The sequence below is a fragment of the Spermophilus citellus genome (assembly GCF_964194105.1).
Source record: "Spermophilus citellus genome assembly, chromosome: 4".
NCBI classification, from domain to species: Eukaryota; Metazoa; Chordata; class Mammalia; order Rodentia; family Sciuridae; genus Spermophilus; species Spermophilus citellus.
In genome coordinates this window covers 48802256-48829346 of record NC_138185.1, presented here as the reverse complement: position 1 = coordinate 48829346, position 27091 = coordinate 48802256, and the positions used below count along the sequence as shown (strand labels likewise).

At 36.5% G+C, this 27091-nt stretch overlaps 1 pseudogene across 1 annotated transcript; it reads right to left on the bottom strand.

Annotated features, from left to right (window-relative positions):
- Positions 1-1153: 1153 nt before the first annotated feature.
- Positions 1154-2543, bottom strand: LOC308648144 (cytochrome c-like; annotated as a pseudogene). Its single transcript has 2 exons — positions 2208-2543; positions 1154-1167 (listed from the first exon to the last, which is right to left on the bottom strand). The product of its transcript is annotated as a cytochrome c-like (transcript).
- Positions 2544-27091: the final 24548 nt, after the last annotated feature.

The following is a 27091-nucleotide window of genomic DNA, read 5'->3' as shown; positions in this document are numbered from 1 at the left end:
GCATGTTCCTCTCTGTCCTTCATGGTGCCTTGGTAGGCAGCCCGCCCTTGCTGGTAGTTGGGAGAGCCTCCAAGCAGGATCTAGATCCTGACTTCACACGGGAAGATAGAGTAATCAATTTTCATTTAAAAAAAAAAAAAGTCCTCATGATAGCTACTTCATGAAGATCACCCACAAGTGCTTTTGATCCTGATCTACAAGGACATCTGTGAGACGGTCATTGTTACCATAGAGCTTAATGAAACAGGGCAGCAATTTCAACTCCTGGGACATGGGTTCCTGATAGCTGGTACTCAATACAGTCCTTAATCCAGCAATTTTAGAAAACATAGGGTTAAACAAAGTGGACCAGAGGCATTTGACTATAGGACTTCTGAGGCCTTTAGAATGCTAAGATATGTGCAGGGATCAGGGGACAGAAATGGACTATGCATTTGCTGTGCTTCTCTCAGCAATTTGAAGAGAGAGCCCTTTAGAGAAGGACAACTGGGGTTTTCCATAAATCCATTTTGAGAAACGGCTCAATAAGAAGGCATGCCTTCTTCCTTATCCATCCTCTAAAGGAAAATGGGAGCTGGGAGCTGTGTCTTTTTATTCCTCTCTACCCCAAGATTCTGAAGAAGCAAACCCAAGGCAAAGCTAAGCATCTGGCCCCCAGAATCCACTAGATCAAACCATCTTTTAAATCCATCTCCATCTCCCTCTCTGAAATTACACAGAGTATGGTCTCTCACCCTGTCAGGGACCATTTTCACCTAACCTTGGGCTCAGTGTCCAGAATAGACCCTAAACATTGCCACAACTTTGGTCCAAGATCAAAGGCCGAAGTGGGTGGTCTTTATGAATCAGCCATCACTGGGATATTTTTTAAATTTCAGAATTGATTTATCTCGATCAATTTGCTTGATCTAGTTTAAATTTTATGAAAGACGTTTTCTGAATCTTACCAGTGTGTGCATCCATCCACAAGACTGGGATCTTAATTAGAATAAGATATATTCCACACTTGTATAAATATATCAAAATAGATTCTACTGTCATATATAACTAAAAAGAACAAACAAGAATTAAAAAAAAAGAAATGGGGCACTCATAAGAAACTAGAAATAATAGAATAAGTATCACTTGTGAATACCTCAGAAGTCCTTTCTGTCTACTTCTGGTGTACTAGAAAAAAAAAAGGTCAAAGTGAGATTATTTCCATTCTGCCTTCTATTCTGCCTTACAAGGAAGTTTCATCCTGAGAAATGTCTTTGCCTTGTCATATTAATGACTGTGACCCACAGCAGCCTCATTCCCACAAAACAGAGGCAAAAGTACTACACAAGAACCCCCAGTGGACAACCCACTTTGCCCCAGAAGATATAAATGCCTTCTTTGTCAAGACACTGTCATGACATCAGGGAAGCATGAATTATAAAACTACAAAGGGAGCCCTTGGAGTTTTTAAGGAGAGAGTCCATGCAACTGTTTACATACAATACGAATGTGTCCGTGCCCCCAAACAATTTCTCTCTTTATGCAATATCTTGATCAGTTGAAATGAAGATTTTCACACCTCAAATTTCTAATTTCTCACACAGGTCCCATGGCAGAGAATGTATGTGTTGTTGTTGTTATTGTTTTTAAGTATTAAATTTTCTTTATTTAATATTATACATAAACCATACTAAAATGCCTTTCCATAAGGAAAGGACAGCATTTTAGATACAAGGAATTCTACTTAATTTGGCATAGTCAACAAAAATATAAAGTAGACATGGCTTCCTTCCTTATCTTCAACCATTGCCTTTAATAGACTACCAAATACAAATTAAAATACATGTACATCATAATTTATTCTGAGAGAGTTAAGGGATTTCCCCCATATTTAACATTTTCACGTAATCAGTTATATAAACCTAAATATAAAAACAGTGTTGAGATGTCATTCATCATTTTTGTGAAATACTAAACATTACTAATTAAGTCCAACCATAACTTTAAAAAGGGGAAAAATGATAGAATTTACTAAAATGGAAGTATAAACAAAATTTTAATTTAACTATAAGTCAATTCTCCTTAAATCGGGATTGTCCAACAATAATTTTGTCAGTCATTCATGATCTGAATTCTGGTGTATCATAACAATTAAATTATGGTACACACATTAAAAAAAAAGCCATGAGACATTTCTGCTTGGTAATAAATAAGGGAGTGGCTATTACTCATTAGTAGTTTTTTTTTTTTTTTTTTTTTTTTTTTTTTTAGGTAAGCTATTAAGTCTGCCCTTTCTCCCTTCTTCTTAATTAATGCCAGAGAAGATCATTTTTGTTTCCAGGGATGTATATTTTAGGAATCTCCAAATACTCCACCAGTATACCCATTCCCCAAGTGATGCCTTTGTTGGAATCTCTGTAAGAGAATCCAGCAGCCTGAATTGTCTTCCACCCAAACAGTCCATGGAGATTTGACCCAGTCTTGTACTTCCCTCCCTTTTCTACAGTGTGGCAGTGTGCACACTTCTGAACAAAATTCTTCTTGCCTTCCTCAGCATCACCCATTTTTAATTTGTTCTTTTTTAAAAAATTGCTTTTATTTTTTTAAATACATGAAAGCAGGATGCATTACAATTATTATTACATATATAAAACACAATTTTTCATATCTCTATAAAGTATGTTCATACCAATTCATGTCTTCAAACATGTACTTTGGATAATGATGTCCATCACATTCCACCATCATTGATAACCCCCTGCCCCCTCCCTTCTCCTCCCACCCCTCTGCTCTATTTAGAGTTCCTCTATTTCTCCCATGCTCCCTCCCCCTACCCCACTATGAGTCAGTCAACTTATCAGAGAAAATATTTGTCATTTGTTTTTATAAGGATTGGCTAACTTCACTTAGCATTATCTTCTTCAACGCCTTCCATTTACCTGCAAATCCATGATTTTATTCTCTTTTATTACTGAATAATATTTCATTGTGTATACATGACACATGTTTAATCCATTCATCTACAGACACTTCTCAGAAGAGGATATGCAATCAATCAACAAATATATGAAAAAAATGTTCATCATCTCTAGCAATTAGAGAAATGCAAATCAAAACTACTCTAAGATACCATCTCACTCAAGTCAGAATGGCAGCTATTATGAAGACAAATAATATTAAGTGTTGGAAAGGGTGTGAGGAAAAAGGTACACTCATACATTGCTGATGGGACTGCAAATTGGTACAGCCAATATGGAATGCAATATGGAGATTCCTTGGAAAACTGGGAATGGAACCACCATTTGACTCAGCTATCCCTCTCCTTGGTCTATACCCAAAAGATTTAAAAACAGCTTACTAAAGGGACACAGCCACATCAATGTTTATAGTAGCACAATTCACAAAAGTTAAACTGTGGAACCAACCTAGATGCCCTTCAGTAGATGAATTTATTAGTTTGTTTTTTCATTGCTAAAACAAAAAAGGTTCCTATTCAGAAGCCAGGCATCTCATTCTATTTATGTCTTGTTTTAACTATACAAAGAATTTAAGGGCTAAAGGACATAATTCAAGGAATCTATATAGTTTTTTTAGTGGATTTCAATGCCACCAGAAGCCTAATAAGAAATTACTGTCTTGCTCTCAAGCAAAAATAAATTGGAACCAGAACATTTTGTTGCATCATAAAGGAAGATCTCAAATAATCTTGGGATCATATCATGTATTCAGATACAGTTTTGCCACTTTTCTTAGTGAGAATTAAGTGTCCTTGCATTGCTAGTAACTCTGTTGCATAACATTCCTCCCTGGAAACATAGGAAACGTGGACAGAAGATATGGAGAGGCGCTCACCCTTGTGATGACAAACACCACCATACTTCTGCAGGAAATCCCAAGGGTTTGTACTGTAAGTGAGGAATCATTGCCAGAGATGTTGCTTATTGGTCAGAATAATTAACATCACCTACTGCAATTACAACAAGTCAGCACTACCATGATTCCTATTTGTCAAACAAACTGAGGTTGGATAAGGTGAATAATTTTGATTGAGAACCCAGGTGAGAATCTGGTCATTCCAATTGTAAGAATTCTACTCATTATGCTATGTAAAAACTACCCACTTATAATGGGAAAAATCTACCCCTTTATAGTGGAAGTAACAGTCTGAATTATTCCCAACATCTCACCACCACACTCACCAACTTTTTACATGTCTAGCATGATCTATACAACAAGACATAGTTCATGTTTTATAATTTCACCTATTGTTGTTCTACTGTCCATTAAATTTCTAGTTTCTTAGGTGTAGTAGTATCTGTTGTGTTGGGCATCTCTTGAACTAATATACCTAAAACAGCATAGCACGTAGTAAGTACTCAATAATGCACACTTACATGTAGTATGGATCCAACATTGCCCCATAAACAAAGTATCGAGCTTAACATGCTTGGGGGCAGCAATGTCTTGCTTCATGCCCATTAAGCAGAGGCACATTTTCTGACCCAGGACCCTCAGCTATCTATAACTAGTATGAAAGGTGGTCAAGATTTTTTTTTTCCTAAAATGGCAGCTGAGTACCATCCAGTGCATACTGGTTGCTCCCCAAGATTGAATAATTAAATCAACAGTTATACAATTGCACAAGATAAAGAAGCTGAGGGAAAGAGCTAGAATCCAACTTAGAAACTAAAGAATGAATTTGGTAGCAAATAAACAAATTCAGTCAAGTAGTGGGATAAAAAGTCAACACACATAATTAACTTTTCTATACACCAATCCACTAAAAAAGAAATCAGGAGAACAATTCTATTCACAATAACCTCAAAAAGATCTAGGAATAAATCTAACCAAAGAGTTTGTGAAAGAACTCTATAATTAAAATTATAGCACACTGGTAAAGTAAATGAAAGAAGACACAAAAAGATGGAAAGACTTCCCATGTTCATGGATATGTAGAATTAATAACTTTAAAATAGCCATATTACCAAAAGCTACCTACAGATTCAATGCAATCCACATCAAAATACCAATGACAACACATCACATCACACAATGACATCACACAAAATACTAAAGCATCACAACACCCAATTTCAAAACATACTACAAAGCTATAGTAACAAAACAGCAGAGTATTGGCATAAAAACTGACAGCTATAACAATGGAATAGAATAAAGTACACAGAGACAAACCTACACTGAAATCATCATCTGATCCTTGACAAGGACACCAAAAACAATGGAGAAAAGAAAACCTTTTTAACAAATGGTGCTGGGAAAACTGGATATCTTTTAGTAGAAGAATGAAACCATGAACATAGCTGCACCATTGTTTGGGGCATATATATTTATGATTGTTATGTCTTGTTGGTGTATGGTTCCCCTGTGCAGCATGTAATGTCCATCTTTATCCCTTTGATTAACTTTGGCTTGAAGTCTACTTTATTTGATATGGAGGATGGAAACCCCTGCTTGCTTCCACAGTCCATGTGAGTGGTATGACTTTTCCCAACCTTTCACCTTCAGTCTGTGTATGTGTTTTCCTATCTGATGAGTCTCCTGGAGGCAGCATATTGTTGGGTCTTTTTTAATCCAATCTGCTAGCCTATGTCTTTTGATTATCGAGTTTAAGCCATTAACATTCAGGGTTATTATTGAGACATGTTTGTATTTCCATCCATATTTGTTTTTTTGGTTTTTTTTTTTTTTGTTATTTAACTTGACTTGATTTTCTTCTTTGATTAGTTTTTCCTTTAGGGTACTGAAAAATCCATATACAATAAAATGAAATTAAACCCATATCTCTCACCATGTACAAAACTCAACTAAAAGCAGATCAAGGACCTAGGAATTAAACCAGAGACTCTGTGCCTAACAGAAGAGAAAAGTAGACCTAATCTTCATCATGTTGGATTAAGCCCCAATTTACTTAATAAGACTCCTATAGTGCAAGAATTAAAAGCAAGAATCTGGGGCTGGGGTTACGGCTTAGTGGTAGAGTGCTCACCTCACATGTGCAAGGCCCTGGGTTTGATCATCAGCACCACATAAAAAAAAATAAATAAAAGTTATTGTGTACAACTACAAAAAAAAATATTAAAAAAAAAAGAATTAAAACCAAGAATAATAAATAGGATGCATTCAAACTAAGGAGTTTCTTCTCAGCAAAAGAAACAATCTGTGAGGTGAATAGAGAGCCTACATCTTGGGAGCACCAATCTCTAGGGAACTCAGAAAAGGATATTCAATCAACAAATATATGAAAAAATGCTCATCATCTCTAGCAATTAGAGAAATGCAAATAAAAACTCCTCTAAGTCAGAATGGCAGCTATTATGAAGACAAACAATAATAAGCGTTGGCAAAGATGTGGGGGGAAAAGGCACACTCATACATTGCTGGTGGGACTGCAAATTGGTGCAGCTGATATGGAAAGCAGTATGGAGGTTCCTTGGAAAAAAGTGAATGGAACCACCATTTGGCCCACTTATCCCTCTCCTCAATCTATACCCAAAGGACTTAAAAACAGCATACTACAGGGACAGAGCCACATCAATGTTTATAGCAGCACATTTCACAATAGCTAATCTGCGGAACAAACCTCGTTGCCCTTCAGTAGATGAATGGATTTTAAAAAGGTGGCATATATACATGATGGAATATTATTCAGCAATAAAAGAGAATAAAATCATGACATTTGCAGGTAAATGGATGGCATTGGAGAAGATAATGCTAAGTGAAGTTAGCCAATCCCCAAAAAAACAAATGCCAAATGTTTTCTCAATATAAGGAGGCTGACTCATAGTGGGGTAGGGAAGAGGAGCATGGGAGGAATACAGGAACTCTAGATAGGACAGAGGGGTGGGAGGGAAAGGGAGAGGACAGGGAATTAGCAAGGATGGTAGAATGTGATGCCCATCATTATCCAAAGTACATGTATGAAGACATGAATTGGTGTGAACATACTTTATAAACAACCAGAGATATGAAAAATTGTGCTGTATATGTGTAATAAAAATTGTAATGCATTCCATTGTCATTTGTTTTTTTAAAAATCAACTAAAATTTTTTAAATATATTTTAATTTTAATTGTGACACATTTTAAACATAAAGTAGCAGAAAATAATGTGTATGTTTTTCTATCATTATAATTAAATATATATTAAATTACCTTCAGATGATGATTTTATTTGTTCTTTATGAAATATGGGATTTATCCATAGCCCTCTAAAAGATGAGACTAAAGAGACCAGGAAGTATAGGTGTTGTGGAGAAGTTTTGAGGCAGGAAATAAACAATTCATCAATTTCTCATTTTATTTATTTTTTTAGAAATAAAGTTTTGCATAAATAGAAAAAAAATAAATAAATTAGATGGCATCAATTTAAAGAGTTTTTTTAAAGCAAAGGAAAAATTAGGAGTATGAAGAGAAAGCCTACAGAATGAGAAAAAATGCCAGGTACTTTTCCAACAGAGGATTAATACCCATAATATATAAAGAACTCAAAAAGCTCACCACACCAAAAAAATCAATAATCCCATTCAATAAATGGGTTAATAAACTAAACAAGAAAGGATATGAGGAAAAAAGAATACTTATATACTGTTTGTGGAAATATAAATTAATACTTAAACTAAGGTTTAACCTTTCAAATAGGATCTCAAGTCCAAGTCCCAGATTCAACCCTCAGATACATTTTTCTTTTTTTTTTAATTATTATTTTATTGTTGGTTGTTCAAAACATTACATAGTTCTTAATATACCATATTTCACAGATTGATTCAAGTGGGTTATGAACTCCCATTTTTACCCCGTATACAGATTGCTGTGTCACATCAGTTACATTTCCATTGATTTACAAATTGCCTTTCTAGTGACTGATGTATTCTGCTGTCTATCCCATTCTCCACTGTCCCCTCACCCCTCCCCTCCCCTCCCCTCCCCTTCTCTCTCTCCATCCCCTCTGCTATAAATCGTTTCTTCCACTTATATAATTTTTCTCCTACTCCTCCTTTCCTCTTATATGTAATTGTGTATAACCCTGAGGCTCACCTTCCAATTCCATGCAATTTCCCTTAACTCTCACTTTCCCTCCCGCCTATCATCCCTGTTTAATGTTATTCTTCTTCTCCAGCTCTTCGTCTCTACCCTGTCCTTGGTTACTCCCCTTATATCAAAGAAGACATTTGACATTTGTTTTTTAAGGATTGGCTAGCTTCACTTAGCATAATCTGCTCTAATGCCATCCATTTCCCTCCAAATTCTATGATTTTGTCATTTCTTATTGCAGAGTAATACTCCATTGTGTATAAATGCCACATTTTTTTAATCCATTCATCTATTGAAGGGCTTCTAGGTTGGTTACACAATCTTGCTATCGTGAATTGTGCTGCTATGAACATCGATATAGCAGTGTCCCTGTAGCATGCTCTTGTTAGGTCTTTAGGGAATAGACCGAGAAGGGGAATAGCTGGGTCAAATGGTGGTTCCATTCCCAGCTTTCCAAGAAATCTCCATACTGCTTTCCAAATTGGCTGCACCATTTTGCAGTCCCACCAACAATGAACAAGTGTACCCATTTCCCCGCATCCTCGCCAGCACTTGTTGTTGGACTTCTTAATGGCTGCCAATCTTACTGGAGTGAGATGGTATCTTAGGGTGGTTTTGATTTGCATTTCTCTGACGGCTAGCAATGTTGAGCATTTTTTCATGTACTTGTTGATTGATTGTATGTCCTCCTCTGAGAAGTGTCTGTTCAGGTCCTTGGCCCATTTGTTGATTGGGTTATTTGTTATCTTATTATCTAATTTTTTGAGTTCTTTGTATACTCTGGATATTAGGGCTCTATCTGAAGTGTGTGGGGTAAAGATTTGTTCCCAGGATGTAGGCTCCCTGTTTATCTCTCTTATTGTTTCTTTTGTTGAGAGAAAACTTTTTAGTTTGAGTAAGTCCCATTTGTTGATTCTGGTTGTTAACTCTTGCGCTATGGGTGTCCTATTGAGGAATTTGGGGCCTGACCCCATAGTATGTAGATCATAGCTGACTTTTTCTTCTATCAGACACCGTGTCTCTGATTTAATATCGAGCTCCTTGATCCATTTTGAGTTAACTTTTGTGCATGGCGAGAGAAAGGGATTCAGTTTCATTTTGATGCAAATGGATTTCCAGTTTTCCCAGCACCATTTGTTGAAGATGCTATCCTTCCTCCATTGCATGCTTTTAGCCCCTTTATCAAATATAAGATAGTTGTAGTTTTGCGGATTGGTTACTGTGTCTTCTATTCTGTACCATTGGTCCACTCGCCTGTTTTGGTACCAGTACCATGCTGTTTTTGTTACTATTGCTCTGTAGTATAGTTTGAAGTCTGGTATCGCTATACCGCCTGATTCACACTTCCTGCTTAGCATTGTTTTTGCTATTCTGGGTCTTTATTATTCCATATGAATTTCCTGATTGTTTTATCTATTTCTACAAGAAATGCTGTTGGGATTTTGATTGGGATAGCATTGAACTTATAGAGAACTTTTGGTAATATCGCCATTTTGATGATGTTAGTTCTGCCTATCCATGAGCAGGGTATATTTTTCCATCTTCTGAGGTCTTCTTCTATGTCTCTTTTTAGGGTTCTGTAGTTTTCATTGTATAGGTCTTTCACCTCTTTTGTTAGGTTGATTCCCAGGTATTTTATTTTTTGGGGGGATATTGTGAATGGAGTAGTTGTCCTCATTTCCGTTTCAGAGGATTTGTCGCTGATATACAGGAATGCATTTGATTTATGCGTGTTGATTTTATATCCTGCCACTTTGCTGAATTCGTTTATTAACTCTAATAGTTTCTTTGTAGACCCTTTTGGGTCTGTTAGGTATAGAATCATATCGTCTGCAAATAGTGATAATTTAAGTTCTTCTTTTCCTATTTTTATGCCTTTAATTTCTTTTGTCTGTCTAATTGCTCTGGCCAGTGTTTCGAGGACTATGTTGAACAGAAGTGGTGAGAGAGGGCATCCCTGTCTTGTACCAGATCTTAGAGGGAATGCCTTCAATTTTTCTCCATTCAGAATGATGCTGGCCTGAGGCTTAGCATATATAGCTTATACAATGTTGAGGTAAGTTCCTGTTATCCCTAGTTTTTCTAGTGTTTTGAACATAAAGGGATGCTGTACTTTGTCGAATGCCTTTTCTGCATCTATCGAGATGATCATATGGTTCTTATTTTTGAGTCTATTGATGTGGTGAATAACATTTATTGATTTCCGTATATTGAACCAGCCTTGCATCCCAGGGATGAATCCTACTTGATCATGGTGTATAATTTTTTTGATATGTTTTTGAATCCGATTTGCCAGAATTTTATTGAGGATTTTTGCATCTAGGTTCATTAGAGATATTGGTCTGTAGTTTTCTTTCTTTGAAGTGTCTTTGTCTGGTTTAGGAATCAGGGTGATGTTGGCCTCGTAGAATGAATTTGGAAGTTCTCCCTCTTTTTCTATTTCCTGAAATAACTTGAAAAGTATTGGTGTTAGTTCCTCTTTAAAGGTTTTGTAAAATTCTGCTGTATACCCATCCGGTCCTGGGCTTTTCTTAGTTGGTAGTCTTTTGATGGTTTCTTCTATTTCCTCTATTGTTATTGGTCTGTTTAGGTTGTCTATATCTTCCTGACTCAATCTGGGCAGATCATATGACTTAAGAAATTTATCGATGCCTTCACTATCTTCTATTTTATTGGAGTATAAGGATTCAAAGTAATTTCTGATTATCTTCTGTATTTTTGAAGTGTCTGTTGTGATATTGCCTTTTTCATCCCGTATGCTAGTAATTTGGGTTCTCTCTCTTCTTCTCTTCGTTAGCATGGCTAAGGGTCTGTCAATTTTATTTATTTTTTCAAAGAACCAACTTTTGGTTTTGTCAATTTTTTTCAATTGTTTCTTTTGTTTCAATTTCATTAATTTCAGCTCTGATTTTAATTATTTCTTGCCTTCTACTTCTTTTGCTGTTATTTTGCTCTTCTTTTTCTAGGATTTTGAGATGAAGTATGAGATCATTTATTTGTTGGTTTTTTTGTTTTTTTAAGGAATGGACTCCAAGCAATGAATTTTCCTCTTAAAACTGCTTTCAATGTGTCCCATAGATTCCGATATGTTGTGTCAGTGTTTTCATTTATCTCTAAGAATTTTTTAATTTCCTCCTTGATGTCTTCTATGACCCATTGATCATTCAGTAACCTATTGTTCATTCTCCACGTGATGCATGATTTTTCCTTCCTTCTTTTATCGTTGATTTTCAGTTTCATTCCATTATGATCAGATAGGATGCATGTTATTATTTCTACTCCTTTATATTGTCTAAGAGTTGTCCTGTGACATAATATATGATCTATTTTTTGTGAAGGATCCATGTGCTGCTGAGAAAAATGTGTAACTACTTGATGTTGGGTGGTATATTCTATATATGTCAATTAAGTCTAGGTTGTTAATTGTCAGATACCTTTTTCTTGACATGTGTTTCAGCCAATGGCTCAGAAAAAGGATGGTTGGTCTTATTTTAACTCCTGACCTTTGTTTCTTCCTTTGTTTGCTTTGCTTATTTCTCTAGGACAGAGTTCCTGTTTAAGGAAGTATTAAAATTACTAAATAATGTTCAGGCTGGCAGAGGAAAAAGGAGAGCAGATTGTTCTTGTCAGGTGGGCATTTTCATGGCCATGGCCCATGAAGGATACACATCATTGTTTAATAAACACTGTTGCCTGCAGCTGACAAAGGTTGGCTGTTCTGGGACTGTGTTTACAGGAGTGATCCAGTAGGTGAAAGGTGAGCCCTAAATAGGGCTTCTGTCATGCTCCTGAGAGAAAGACAGCCTCTGAAGCCAGGGGACTGTGGGGAGAAACACTCCATCTCTCTCAAAAGATTGTAAGTGCAGCCTCAGACTCAGAGAACTGACCTCTGGGGAAAGAAAAAACTTTCTGATCAGCCTGTAGACATTCAATAAATTATACTCACAGGAAAATGAGGAGTAAAATTAGGCAGTTAAACATTAATTAATTACCGTGTGCAGAATCATGTGTCACAGAATTTTTTTTTTATCCACACAGAATGTTAAAGTGTAATAAGACACAAATAGGGATTGTTTCAATCTTTTTGTAGGCTTCTGTCCTGCATCCAGAGCCTAGGTCTCTGTACTATGCTGAAGCTGAAAAGAAACCACAGGGAGAACACTGAGAACCCTGAAAGGCAGGAAATGTCCCACACTTCAGAGTCACAGGTTGTTCTGCTATGCAGGAACTGAGGATCCCAAGTAGCCCTACTTCTGAGAACCAGGCAATGGATCACTAGGCAATGCTGAACTAAGGTGGATCTGGGGCGAAAAGTCTGGGCCTCTCAGAACACACACTGAGCCCGGATTGGCTGAATTCAAGCTCCTGTTCACCTGCTTCCTGCAGACAAACAGCTGTGACTCAGCACTAATCCATCCAGCTGAAACAACTGGTCGGCCCTTCTGTTCCTACGGAGGTAAATGCCAACCGAGCCTTCATAGGTAGTGGCCACAGGTTTGAAACAGGGCTTGGGAAAGACAGTAAGGACCCACCCATTGCATTGGTCACCCGGCAAAGGGAAACGAACTGTTGCCATTTGCAAGAGATACCACTATGGCAGAGAACTGACATCACCAGACTGTGGCGGAGGAGATAGCTTCATTGAAACCTGCGGCTACAGGTGTGTAATTCCCTAACCTTCCCTCTCCACACATCGGGGAAAACTTAAGAGCCCCCCCAGCTCTCCCATGAGCGCGACAGCCAGACCGAGGGAATCAGACGTGGCGCGGGACCTGCAGCACGAAACTCCCGGCTACTGCTCCCACCAGTGATGACAACTGAGGTCTCTTGCACCAGCTACCGGGGGCGTGGCTACCGGAGGACAAGTAAAATTCCCTGAGGATTCTCAGCCCCAAGCTCTACAAACTTAGGGTCTGAGGGAATGGCAAACTGGGAGAGTGTGCCCAGTCATTCATGAAAACAGGGCTCCTGGGAGCAGCAGACCTGGCGTGTAGCCAGTATTGTGGTGAGGGGCACCTGTGAGAGGGGCCTGGCTAGAGGAAAAGTGGGGAAGTGACTAGACACAAGAGGAGGCCCTAGGCACTCAGGATTGGAGACTCGCCCAGTCTGGGAGGAGGAGCTGCTGCACAGTGATTGGTTCCTGGGTATAGACAGGAGAAACTTGGCCTGGTGGGCACAGCGCCACCTACTGGAAGAGAAGTTAATCAAACTCTAAGACGGAATTTATTAGGTTTTTTTTTCCTTTTTTTTGATTTGGGTTTTTTCTTTCATTTTCATTTTTCTTTCTTGTTGTTTTTTAAATTATTTTAATTTTTTTTCTTCTAATTTTAATTTTAATTTTTTTATTATTACTTTTTTTTTAATTTTTTTTCTTTTTTTATTTCCTATTTTTTTCTTCTTTTGTCTTTTCAATTCTTTTCAATTTTCTTATTCCCCCTTCCTTGAATTCTACCTGCTTACTCTCATTCTCTTTAGTGACTTCTTCCCTTCCCTTCTAATACCTTTTCTCCCAAGCACCAAATAAATTTATAGGAGTAAACAGTAACTCAGCAATCAAACAGAACAAGAAGTAACATGAGCAACTTGAAACAGCAAGGAATAAAAGGAGTACAAACAATGCAGGACAGCCTAAATATTCAGGAGGACCTAGAGTCATCAGAAAAATGGTCATATAAAGAACTCAAGGAACACCTTAGACAGATGGAATGGAACCTTAAAGAGGATACGAGACAGCAAATTCAAGCAGCGAAAGAACACATTGAGAATGAATTACATAAACAGATAAAAGAAGAAGTTAAGCATCTTTATCAGGAGATAGAGATTATAAAAAATAATCAAACAATAATTCTAGAAATGAAGGAAACGACAAACCAAATTAAAAACTCAATTGAGAGTATCACTAACAGAGTGGAGCAAGTAGAAGCCAGAACGTCAGATAATGAAGACAAAATATATCATCTTGAAAACAGTCTAGCCAACTCAGAAAGGCTGGTAAAAAATCACGAGAAAAACATCCAAGAGTTATGGGATAACATAAAAAAACCAAAATTATGAGTCATCGGGATAGAAGAAGGTACAGAGATTTAAACCAAGGGAATGAGTAACCTGCTGAATGAAATAATTACAGAAAACTTTCCAGAAATAAAAAAGGAAACAGATATACAAATTGAAGATGCATACAGGACACCGAGCACACAAAATCACAGTAGACCAACGCCAAGACACATTGTTATGAAGATATCCAATATACAGAACAAAGAGAAAATATTGAAAGCTACAAGAGAAAGGAGACAGATTACATTCAGGAGTAAACCAATAAGGTTAACAACGGATTTTTCATCACAGACGCTGAAAGCAAGAAGGTCATGGAACAATGTATTTCAAACACTGAAAGACAATGGATGCCAACCAAGAATTCTGTATCCAGCAAAATTAAGCTTCAGGTATGACAACGAAATAAAAATCTTTCATGATAAACAAAAGTTAAAAGAATTTGCAGCCAGAAAACCAGCATTGCAAAGCATTTTGAACAAAACACTACACGAGGAAGAAATGAAAAAAATAACCAAAACCATCAGTGGGAAGTGCCCCGGTAAAGACAGAGGGAGAGGGGAAAGATAATCATGGAGAAACAAACTAAATTTTTTTTAAAAAGGATAAATAATCAAACATGGCTAGAAGTACAAACCATATATCAATAGTAACTCTGAATGTTAATGGCTTAAACTCTCCAATAAAGCGACATAGGCTGGTATCATGGATTAAAAAAACAAATCCAACTATATGCTGCCTCCAGGAGACACATCTGATTGGAAAAGACATACATAGGCTGAAGGTGAAAGGATGGGAAAAAATATACCATGCACACGGTCCTCGTAAGCAAGCAGGGGTGGCCATCCTCATATCGAATAAAATCGACTTCAAGACTAAGTTAATCAAAAGGGATAAGGAAGGACATTATATACTGTTAAAAGGAACCATTCACCAACAAGACATAACAATTATCAATATTTATGCACCAAATAATAGTGCTGCGACGTTCATAAAACAAATTCTCCTCAAGTTCAAGAATCAAATAGACCACAACACAATAATTATGGGTGAATTCAACACACCTCTCTCAGCATTGGACAGATCCTGCAAACAAAAGATGAATAAAGAAACTATAGAAGCATGCAATGGAGGAAGGATAGCATCTTCAACAAATGGTGCTGGGAAAATTGGAAATCCATATGCAACAAAATGAAATTGAATCCCTTTCTCTCACCATCGACAAAAATTAACTCAAAATGGATCAGGGAGCTAGATATCAAATCAGAGACACTGCGTCTGATAGAAGAAAAAGTTGGCTACGATCTACAAATTGTGAGGTCGGGCTCCAAATTCCTTAATAGGACACCCATAGCCCAAGAGTTAACAACCAGAATAAACAAATGGGAATTACTTAAACTAAAAAGTTTTTTCTCAGCAAGAGAAACAATAAAAGAGGTAAATAGAGAGCCTACATCCTGGGAACAAATCTTTACCCCCCACACCTCCGATAGAGCCCTAATATCCAGAATGTACAAAGAACTCAAAAAATTAAACAATAAGATAACAAATAACCCAATTAACAAATGGGCCAAGGACCTCAACATACACTTCTCAGAGGAGGACATACAATCAATCAACAAGTTCATGAAAAAATGCTCACCATCTCTAGCAATCAGAGAAATGCAAATCAAAACCACCCTAGGATACCATCTCACTCCAGTAAGATTGGCAGCCATTATGAAGTCAAACAACAACAAGTGTTGGCGGGGATGTGGGGAAAAAGGTACACTTGTACACTGCTGGTGGGGCTGCAAAATGGTGAGGCCAATTTGGAAAGCAGTATGGAGATTCCTGGGAAAGCTGGGAATGGAACCACCATTTGACCCAGCTATTGCACTTCTCGGACTATTCCCTGAGGACCTTAAAAGAGCGCACTAGAGGGATACGGCTGCATCAATGATTATAGCGGCACAATTCACAATAGCTAGACTGTGGAACCAACCTAGATGCCCTTCAATAGATGAATGGATAAAAAAAATGTGGCATCTATACACAATGGAATATTATGCAGCACTAAGAAATGACAAAATCATAGAATTTGCAGGGAAATGGATGGCATTAGAGCAGATTATGCTAAGTGAAGCTAGCCAAGCCCTAAAAAACAAATGCCAAATGTCTGTTTTGATATAATGAGAACAACTAAGAACAGAACAGGAAGGAAGAGCATGTGGAAAAGACTACAGTAAACAAAGATGAATGGGGGGAGAGAAACGGAGAGAGAAGGGAAAGCATATGGAAATGGTAGGAGACCTTCAAGGATACATAAAATTATAAGAGGCTATGAGGGGCAAGGGGGAGGGAAAAAAAAGGGAGAGAATTGAACAACAGCAGGGGAGATAGAGAGGGAAGATGGGAGGGGAGGGGAGGGGAGGGGGGATAGTAGGGGTTAGGAAAGGTAGCAGAATACAACAGACACTAATATGGCATTATGTAAAAATGTGAATATGTAACAGATGTGATTCTGCAATCTATATTTGGGTTGAAAATGGGAGTTCAAAACACAATTTGAGTCTAATGTATGAAAGATGATATATCATGAGCTATGTAATGCTTTAAATAATCAATAAAAAATTAAAAAAAAAGAAACTATAGAACTCAATACCACAATCAATAACCTAGACTTAACTGACATATATAGAATATATCAACCATCATCAAATGGATATATTTTTTTCTCAGCAGCACATGGATCCTTCTAAAAAATAGACCATATATTATGCCATAGGGCAACCCCCAGTAAATATAAAGGGGTGGAGATAATACCATGCTTTTTATCTGATCATAATGGAATGAAACTGGAAATCAATGATACAAGAAGGAAGGAAAAATCCTACATCACATGGAAAATGAACAATATGTTACTGAATGATCAATGGGTTACAGAAGACATAAAGGAGGAAATCAAAAAGTTCTTAGAGATAAATGAAAATACACACACAACATGTCGGAATTTATGGGACACAATGAAAGCAGTTTTAAGAGGGAAATTCATCGCCTGGTGGTCATTCTTCAAAAAAAGAAAAAGCCAACAAATAAATGAGCTCACACTTCATCTCAAAGCCCTAGAAAAGGAAGAGCAAAACAACAGCAAATGTAGCAGAAGGCAAGAAATAATTAAAATAGAGCGGAAATCAATGAAATTGAAACAAAACAAACTGTTGAAAAAATTAACAAAACTAAAAGTTGGTTCTTCGAAAATATTAATAAGATCGACAGACCTTTAGCCATGCTAACAAAGAGAAGAAAAGAGAGAACTCAAATTACTAACATATGGGATGAAAAAGGCAATATCACAACAGATGCTACAGAAATACAGAAGACAATTAGAAATTATTTTGAAAACCTATATTCCAATAAAATAGAAGATAGTGAACACATCGATAAATTTCTTAAGTCATATGATTTGCCCAGACTGAGTCAAAAGGATACACAGAATTTGAACAGACCAATATCAATGGATGAAATTGAAGAAGCCATCAAAAGACTACCAACCAAGAAAAGCCCAGGACCGGATGGGTATACAGCGGAGTTTTACAAAACCTTTAAAGAAGAATTAATACCAATACTTTTCAAGTTATTTCAGGAAATCGAAAAAGAGGGAGCTCTTCCAAATGCATTCTATGAGGCCAACATCACCCTGATTCCGAAACCAGACAAAGACACCTCAAAGAAAGAAAACTACAGACCAATATCTCTAATGAAGCTAGATGCAAAAATCCTCAATAAAATTCTGGCGAATCGAATACAAAAACACATCAAAAAAATTGTGCACCATGATCAAGTAGGATTCATCCCTGGGATGCAAGGATGGTACAATATACAGAAATCAATAAACGTTATTCACCACATCAATAGACTTAAAGATAAGAACCATATGATCATCTCGATAGATGCAGAAAAAGCATTCAACAAAGTACAGCATCCCTTTATGTTCAAAACACTAGAAAAACTAGGGATAACAGGAACTTACCTCAACATTGTATAAGCTATATATGCTAAGCCTCAGGCTACCATCATTCTAAATGGAGAAAAACTGAAGTCATTCCCTCTAAAATCTGGAACAAGACAGGGATGCCCTCTCTCACCACTTCTATTCAATATAGTTCTCGAAATACTGGCCAGAGCAATTAGACGAAAAAAAATTAAAGGCATAAAAATAGGAAAAGAAGAACTTAAATTATCACTATTTGCGGACGACATGATTCTATACCTAGAAGACCCAAAAGAATCTACAAAGAAACTACTAGAACTAATAAATGAATTCAGCAAAGTGGCAGGATATAAAATCAACATGCATAAATCAAAGGCATTTCTGTATATCAGTGACAAAACTTCTGAAACGGAAATGAGGAAAAACACTCCATTCACAATATCCTCAAAAAAAATAAAATACTTGGGAATCAACCTAACAAAAGAGGTGAAATATTTATACAATAAAAACTACAGAAACCTAAAGAGAGAAGTAGAAGAATATCTTAGAAGATGGAAAAATATACCCTGTTCATGGATAGGCAGAACTAACATTATCAAAATGGCGATATTACCAAAAGTCCTCTATAGGTTTAATGCAATGCCAATCAAAATCCCAATGGCATTTCTTGTAGAAATAGATAAAGCAATCATGAAATTCATATGGAAAAATAAAAGACCCAGAACAGCAAAAGCAATTCTAAAGAGGAAGTGTGAATCAGGCGGTATAGCGATACCAGATTTCAAACTATATTACAGAGCAATAGTGACAAAAACAGCATGGTACTGGTACCAAAACAGGCGGGTGGACCAATGGTATAGAACAGAGGACATAGAGACTAATCCACAAAGTTAAAACTATCTTATATTTGATAAAGGGGCTAAAAGCATGCAATGGAGGAAGGATAGCATCTTCAACAAATGGTGTTGGGAAAACTGGAAATCCATATGCAACAAAATGAAACTGAATCCCCTCCTCTCGCCATGCACAAAAGTTAACTCAAAATGGATCAAGGAGCTAGATATCAAATCAGAGACTCTGCATCTGATAGAAGAAAAAGTTGGCTCCGATCTACATATTGTGGGGTCGGGCTCCAAATTCCTTAATAGGACACCCATAGCACAAGAGTTAATAACAAGAATCAACAAATGGGACTTACTTAAACTAAAATTTTTTTCTCAGCAAGAGAAACAATAAGAGAGGTAAATAGGGAGCCTACATCCTGGGAACAAATTTTTACTCCTCACACTTCAGATAGAGCCCTAATATCCAGAGTATACAAAGAACTCAAAAAATTAGACAATAAGATAACAAATAACCCAATCAACAAATGGGCCAAGGACCTGAACAGACACTTCTCAGAGGAGGATATACAATCAATCAACAAGTACATGAAAAAATGCTCACCATCGCTAGCAGTCAGAGAAATGCAAATCAAAACCACCCTAAGATACCATCTCACTCCAGTAAGATTGGCAGCCACTATGAAGTCAAACAACAACAAGTGCTGGCGAGGATGTGGAGAAAAGGGTACACCTGTACATTGCTGGTGGGACTGCAAATTGGTGCGGCCAATTTGGAAAGCAGTTTGGAGATTCCTGGGAAAGCTGGGAATGGAACCACCATTTGACCCTGCTATTGCCCTTCTCAGACTATTCCCTGAAGACCTTAAAAGAGCATGCTACAGGGATACTGCCACATCGATGTTCATAGCAGCACAATTCACAATAGCTAGACTGTGGAACCAACCCAGATGCCCTTCAATAGATGAATGGATAAAAAAAGTGGCATTTATACACCATGGAATATTACGCAGCACTAAAAAATGACAAAATCATGGAATTTGCAGGGAAATGGATGGCACTAGAGCAGATTATGTTCAGTGAAGCTAGCCAATCTCTAAAAAACAAATACCAAATGTCTTCTTTGATATAATGAGAGCAACTATGAACAGAGTAGGGAGGAAGAGCAGGAAGAAAAGATTAACTTTAAACAGAGACATGAGATGAGAGGGAAAGAGAGAGAAAAAGGAAATTGCATGGAAATGAAGGGAGACCCTCATTGTTATACAAAATTACATATAAGAGGTTGTGAGGGGAATGGGAAAATAAACAAGGAGAAAAATGAATTACAGTAGATGGGGTAGAGATAGAAGATGTGAGGGAAGGGGAGGGGGGATAGTAGGGGATAGGAAAGGTAGCAGAATACAACAGTTACTAATAGGGCATTATGTAAAATTGTGGATGTGTAACTGACATGATTCTGCAATCTGCATTTGGGGTAAAATTGGGAGTTCATAACCCACTTCAATCTAATGTATGAAATATGATATGTCAAGAGCTTTGTAATGTTGTGAACAACCAATAAAAAAAAAGAAAAAAAAAGACACAAATAGGAAATACCAAGAACACTTCAGGACGTAGGGTCTTTCTGTCTCTTGCTCTTTAACCTCAGTCTCAATACACATGAAATGTATACACCCATGCACATCACTGGATATATTTTAAAGTATAAATATGGGAGCAAAGCTATCATGGTATACTCCATGCTCTCTGACGTTCTGAGACCATCAGTAACTAAAATACCTTTTATGGATCTCAGTTTATTTTGCAATAAAATGAATAGTTGGATCTAGTCAATTTTTATGTTAAAAATACATTATTTACCTATTTAATAGAGAGTGAATGCCTCCTTGGCACAAGTCTTATTCTAGGTACTAAGGGTTAAAACATTAAACAAAAATAGACACAGTCCTTGCCTTTGATACATAAAATCTAGGGATATAAATATTAAAATATAATCAGTCAATCTACTAGGAAGATATACCTTAAATGTGTATGCACCATACAGTAGTGCCTCTAAACACAAAACAAAAATTGATAGAAATGAAAAAAAGAAATACACAAAACCACAATCCTATAATTTTAAATGAAGATTTCAATAACCTCCTTTTAATAACTGATAGAAGAGGCAGGCAGAAAATTAGCAGGTATATAGAAAATCTAAAGAGCACCATCAACTATATAGATCCTATATTTATATAGCATCTATACAGATATATCAGTGCAACAAATTCATAATACAAATTTTTTTAATTACCAATAGATATTTGCTCATGTAGAATATATACTGAGCCAAAAAACAAACCTCAACAAATTTTAGATCATTAAAATCATACAGAATATGTACATTCAGGCCATAATGTAAAGAAATTAGTAACCAAAAGAAAACAGAAAAATATAAAAACACTTGAACATTAAGCAACATACTTTGAGATAATTCATGATTCAAAGAGGAAATTTGAAAGAAAGTTCAAAATACATAGAATTGAATAAAAAATAAAACATAGCACATCAAAGCCTACGAGATGCAGTTAAAGCAGTGCTAAAAGGGAAATTCATAGTACTAAATGCTTACAGTAGAGAATAAATAAGATCTTAAGCCATAATATAATTTCTCATCTAAAGAAACCATAAAAAAGAAGAGCAAGGTTATTACAAAACAAGTAGAAGAAAAGAAGTAATAAAGAAATTAATGAAATCAAAAATAATAAAACAAAAGAGTAAAATTAATAAAACAAATCTTGCTTTTTAGAAAATATAAATGATTTTGCTAAATATCTACCAAGACTGACAAATTCAAAAAAGACAGAAGACACAAATATTAACATCAGGAATTGAACAGGAGTTATCACTATAAATCTGTATCCATTGAAAGGATAATAACAGAATTCTGTGGAATGAATTTGTAGCCCATAAGTTTGATGACTTAGAAGAAAAGAACAATTTCATAAAAAACACAAACTATCCAAACTCAACAAACATGAAATAGCCTAAATAGTCAGATACTATTATAAAAAACCAAATTCATAACTTAAAAGCCCCAATATAGGGGCTGGGGTTGTGGCTCAGTGGTAGAGTGCTCGCCTAACACATATGAGGCCCTGGGGTCGATCCTCAGCACCAAATATAAATAAACAAAATAAAGGTATTGTGTCCAATTACAACTAAAAAAAAGTAAATATATATTTTTTTAAAATGCCCCAATACAATTCTAGTTTGTTTTGCAGGAGAATTCTATCAAAAACACATAAAGAAGCATTAACACTAATTTTAGATGGGTTTTTTTTTCAGAAAAATAAAAAAGGAGCACTTCTCTACTAACTTAATGAAACCCAAACCAGACAAAGAATATATTAAAAGAAAAACATAGATCAATATATTCCCTGAACTTAGACACAAAATTCTTCCACAAAAGAGCAGCAAATGGAAGGCCACCGCTGCTGGTCTGTTAACGTGGTTCACTGTGTTTCAAATTTGAGTCACTTTGGGCAAAGGAAAAATCCCACATGATGGTGCAAGGTGACTCAACCTTTGAAAAGCAATCAGTACACTGAACTACATTAACAGACTAACAAATGACAAGTCATATGATCACATCAAATGATGCATGAAGAGGCTTAACAAAACCCAGCACCCACTCTTGAGGAAAACTCTCAGCACCCTGAAAGTAGGGAGGAACTTTCTTTTTTTTTTTTTTTTTAAAGAGAGAGTGAGAGAGGAGAGAGAGAGAGAGAGAATTTTTAATATTTATTTTCTAGTTCTCGGCGGACACAACATCTTTGTTGGTATGTGGTGCTGAGGATCGAACCCGGGCCGCACGCACTCCAGGCGAGCGCGCTACCGCTTGAGCTACATCCCCAGCCCCGGGAGGAACTTTCTTAACTGAATAAAGAGGACCTCCCAAACATTTACCTCTAATATGCTTAAAAGTGAAAGAGCAAAGGCTTTTCCTCTGATATTGGGACCAATGCAAGAATGGATGTTCTCAACATAGTAATGCAAGTTCTATCTATTGCAATAAAGTAAGGGAAAGAAATAAAAGGCATTAAAAAGTCATATAGCTTTGAAAGGAAGAAATAGAACTACCCTAATTAGCGATGATATGATTATTTATGCAGAAAATCATAAGATATCTACAAAACAAAAACTTTCTGAAACTAATAAGTGAGCAAAAACTAATCACATACTTACAAGAAATATGTGTAAAAAGAAATAAAAACAATACTGTTTATAATCACTTGAAAGAAAATGAAATGCTTAGAAATAAACTTAAAACACATTCAAAATTTGCAATCTGAAAATTACAAACATTATGAAAGCATTAAATACACATTAATCAATGGAGAAACATATCCTATTCTAAATTCTCAGCAAATGTACCTGTAATTTTAATGAATTTCCTGTCAAAATCCCAACAAGTTTATTTAGTAATTCAATTAGCACCCAATTTTTTCATCTGAAGTGTAGGGCTGATGTTTTATAGTGTTATCAGAGTTCTGCAACCATCTAAACAACTATCTAAACTACTATCTAAATTTTAGATATTTTCTAGCTTTTCCCACAAAGGGTACTTTAGAATTAGATATCTAGGGGCAAAGGGAAAGAAGACTTGATCTAAATCTACATCTCAACACAAAAAACTCAAAATGCATCACGAACTTAAACATAAAACAAAATCATAAAACTTTTTCTCAAAACTCAACAGTTACAAAAACAAACAATCCAATTAGAAAGTTGGCAAAAGACATGAACATGAAATACAAATGGCAAAAAAAGCATAAGAAAAGACGTTCAACATTATTAACAGTAGACAAATGCCAGTTAAGCCACAAAGAAATAGTATCATGCAATTGTCAGGACAGCTAAAATTAAAAAAAAATAATAATAGGAATACAAAGTGCTGGCAAAGAGACTTAGAAACTGGACCACTCGTCCATTGTTGATGAAAATGTAAAATGATATAGCTACTGTAGAAAATATTTGAAAGTTTCTTATAAACACAGCTAACATATGACCCAACTTTGGGGCTTTTGTCCCACAAATGAAAATTTGTGTTCACAGGAAAAATCTGTACCCAAATGTTTATGATAGTCTTATTCATAGTACCGCAAACTAGGAAAAAATTTCCAGATGTCTGTTTTTCAACAGGTGAATATTTAAATAATTATGGAACATCCATATGATAGGCTACTAGTCAGGATCTTAAAAGAATAATACATACAACAAGTTGGTTAAAATTATCAAAGAAATCATGCAAAGTGAAAAAAATAAAAACCCAATCCCCAAAGATTAATACTACATATGTAGTGTGTGCGTGTGTGTGTGTGTGTGTGTGTGTGTGTGTGTGTGTATTACTTTAAATGATAAAATAGTAGAATGGGAAATGGATTAGTGTTTGTCAGAGGTCAATGAGGGGATTGTGGAAAGAGGAAAGGGAGGTGGACTTGCTATAAAACAGACACTAGTATGGCCCTATGTATAAACGTGGCTGTATAACCAATGTGATCCTGCAATCTGTACACGTGGAAAAATAAGATTACGTACCCCATTTGAATCAAATGTATGATATGTCAAGATCATTGTAATGTTTTGAGCAACTAATAAAAAAATATAAATAAATAAATAAAAGCAATGTGGTGAATCCTTACTCTGACTGTATCAGTGTTAATCCCTTCATTGTGACACTTTTCTATACTTTTGCAAGATGTCACCACTTGAGAAAATTCAAGTATAATGAATCTTTATGTATTATTTCTTTTTCTCCATATTTTATTGGTGCATTATACCTAATGGTGAGATTTGTTGTTACATATTCATATACAATACAATTTGGCCAATATCATTCTTCAATATTTCCCTTTTCCTCTCCTCCTCTCTCCCACTGGTCCCTTTCCTCTGCTCTCCTGATCTTTGATTGTCATGAGACCCTCACCCATCTTTCTTTTACTTTTTCCTCATATCCACATATATCCACATATAAGAGAAAACATATGACTATTGACTTTCTAGGTATTATTTCTTAAAATGGCACGCAAATTTGCAATAACCTCCAAATAAAAAGTTTAACTGAAAAATATATATCAATCAGAACTCTTTATCAGTGATCTCTTGAAATGATTGACAGTCCAAGATGGTGGCCTCTATCCATGTTTTAATGATGTTATTGAGGGAGATTCTTTTTAATTGAGTCCTATGAGCTCCTTCTGTATAAAAATTATCAAACCCTTTGTCATTTTTAAAACAATTTCCAAATGCACATTAGTATGTTAATGCCTCTCACCATTTTCTTTCTGGATTTTAAAATTGTTTTTATGAGGAGAAAGATTGTTTTGGATTTTTGAAAATACAACTCTTTATAAAAGAATTTTTATAAATTTTATGAAATCCACCCATGGTAGTTTGTAGTTCTTTTGATAAATACATGCAGCATATAACCACCACCATGACGAGTTGCTCCACCTCCTCCCCAAATTCCCTCAAGTCCCCTTATAGTCATCCTGCCCCTCCTGAAAGCTGTGAAACCACTGAGCTGTCTTCCTTCCCTTCTGTCTTAGCCTTCCCAGAATATCCTATAAATGGAATCACAGAGGTGGCTCCTTTCCCTTCACATCATGCATTTGAGATTCTTTCATGTTATATATCAGCAGTTTGTCCTTTTTGACTTTTTAAAAATAAGTACATGAATAATTATATAATAATTCATAGGAAAATCATGTGGGGATTATGTTGAGCAGTAGCATCAGAGGACTCTCATGGTCCTCCAGGTGGGCCAAGGTGGAGGACACTTCTCTGAAGCCACATGAACTGAGGCGGAAGGAAGAGCAGTTGTCCTCAAGGAGTGTCTGGAACCAGAGATCAATAAGATAGGACACAGGGAGACACTGATAGGAAAGGCTTGAGGAGGAAAGGGCAAGTGCATTTGCCCTACTGAAATTGGGCCATGTGCCCAGAAAACAGAAAAAGAGAGAACTGGGCTCAGTGGTCAGCAGGAAGGGCAGGCCGTGCAGAGTTTGGAGAAGAGGGTGCCTTTGTTCTAACTATGACAGAAACACAGTGGATTATTTAAGAAGCTCTCAGTATCAAAAGGCCTTTCTGGCTGCCAGGCAGGGATGAAGGTGACTTAGGAGGAAAATAAAAATAGCCGGTGTGAAAGCCAAAGAGAGTTGGAGGCTTAGGTGAGGTAGCTACAGGTGAGAAAGTAACAAATGGCCACAATTAAGATCCATAGAAACAAACAAACAAACAAAAATACAGATCAGGAAAAGGTGGAAGTGGGGGAAAGAGGGGAGCATTCATCAGGACTCCCAGTTTCTAACACTGGAGCTGGGAAAACGAGGACCTTGGATTGACCTGGGGAACACCTTGTTCAACTGCTGTACACAGGAGAGTGAGTCCTACTGCTGACTCATGGAATGCAGTACCTGTGTGCACACTGATGCTGTCTAAAATCCCCACAACTTCCTGTCTCCCTCATTCCCCTGGGTATTTGTGCTTGGCTCTGACTGTCCTTAACACTTTGAGTGGCACCAGACACACACACAAAAAAAATGCAATTATGTACTTTGAATGGATTTATTCTGCTAAGACTGCTTCAATTCTACACTTTGTTCTGGTGGAGGGGTGAAGGGGAACATTGGGCACACAAGGAACATCCCCAAACTGAAGTTGTGAATTCTTCCTGTCTTGAACAACACAGACAATTTCAACAACACCTGGAAGAATACAGTTCACAGCCAGGCTGGATTTAGAAAAAAAAAAAAAAATATTTTGAGGCAAACTAGTCACGACACTAAAGAAAACAAAAAATATTTCCCCCTAAAATATTGAATATTATTGAGCTGAAGGTGGTTAAAAAGCATGTGGTTTCCAGGCCTCTCCCTCTGTTTGAATGATGGGAGGGCTGAGATTCATGCAAAAGAAAGGTCTTTTATCCTCCCCACTCCCTCCTGGTGAGTCAAGAATGTGATGTAAATCCTCCTACTGCAGAAGCAGCTTACCAGATAGAGATGGTATCTCCAAATGCAAGAGAAATTTGGGAGTGGACTGTATCACCTTCCTATGGTTTTTCCACCTCTGAAGCCTGAATTATCTTCGTCCTTTGCCTTGTAACTCTAAGATTTATTGCTCTTTGTTAAATATTATTGAAGGCAGAGTCC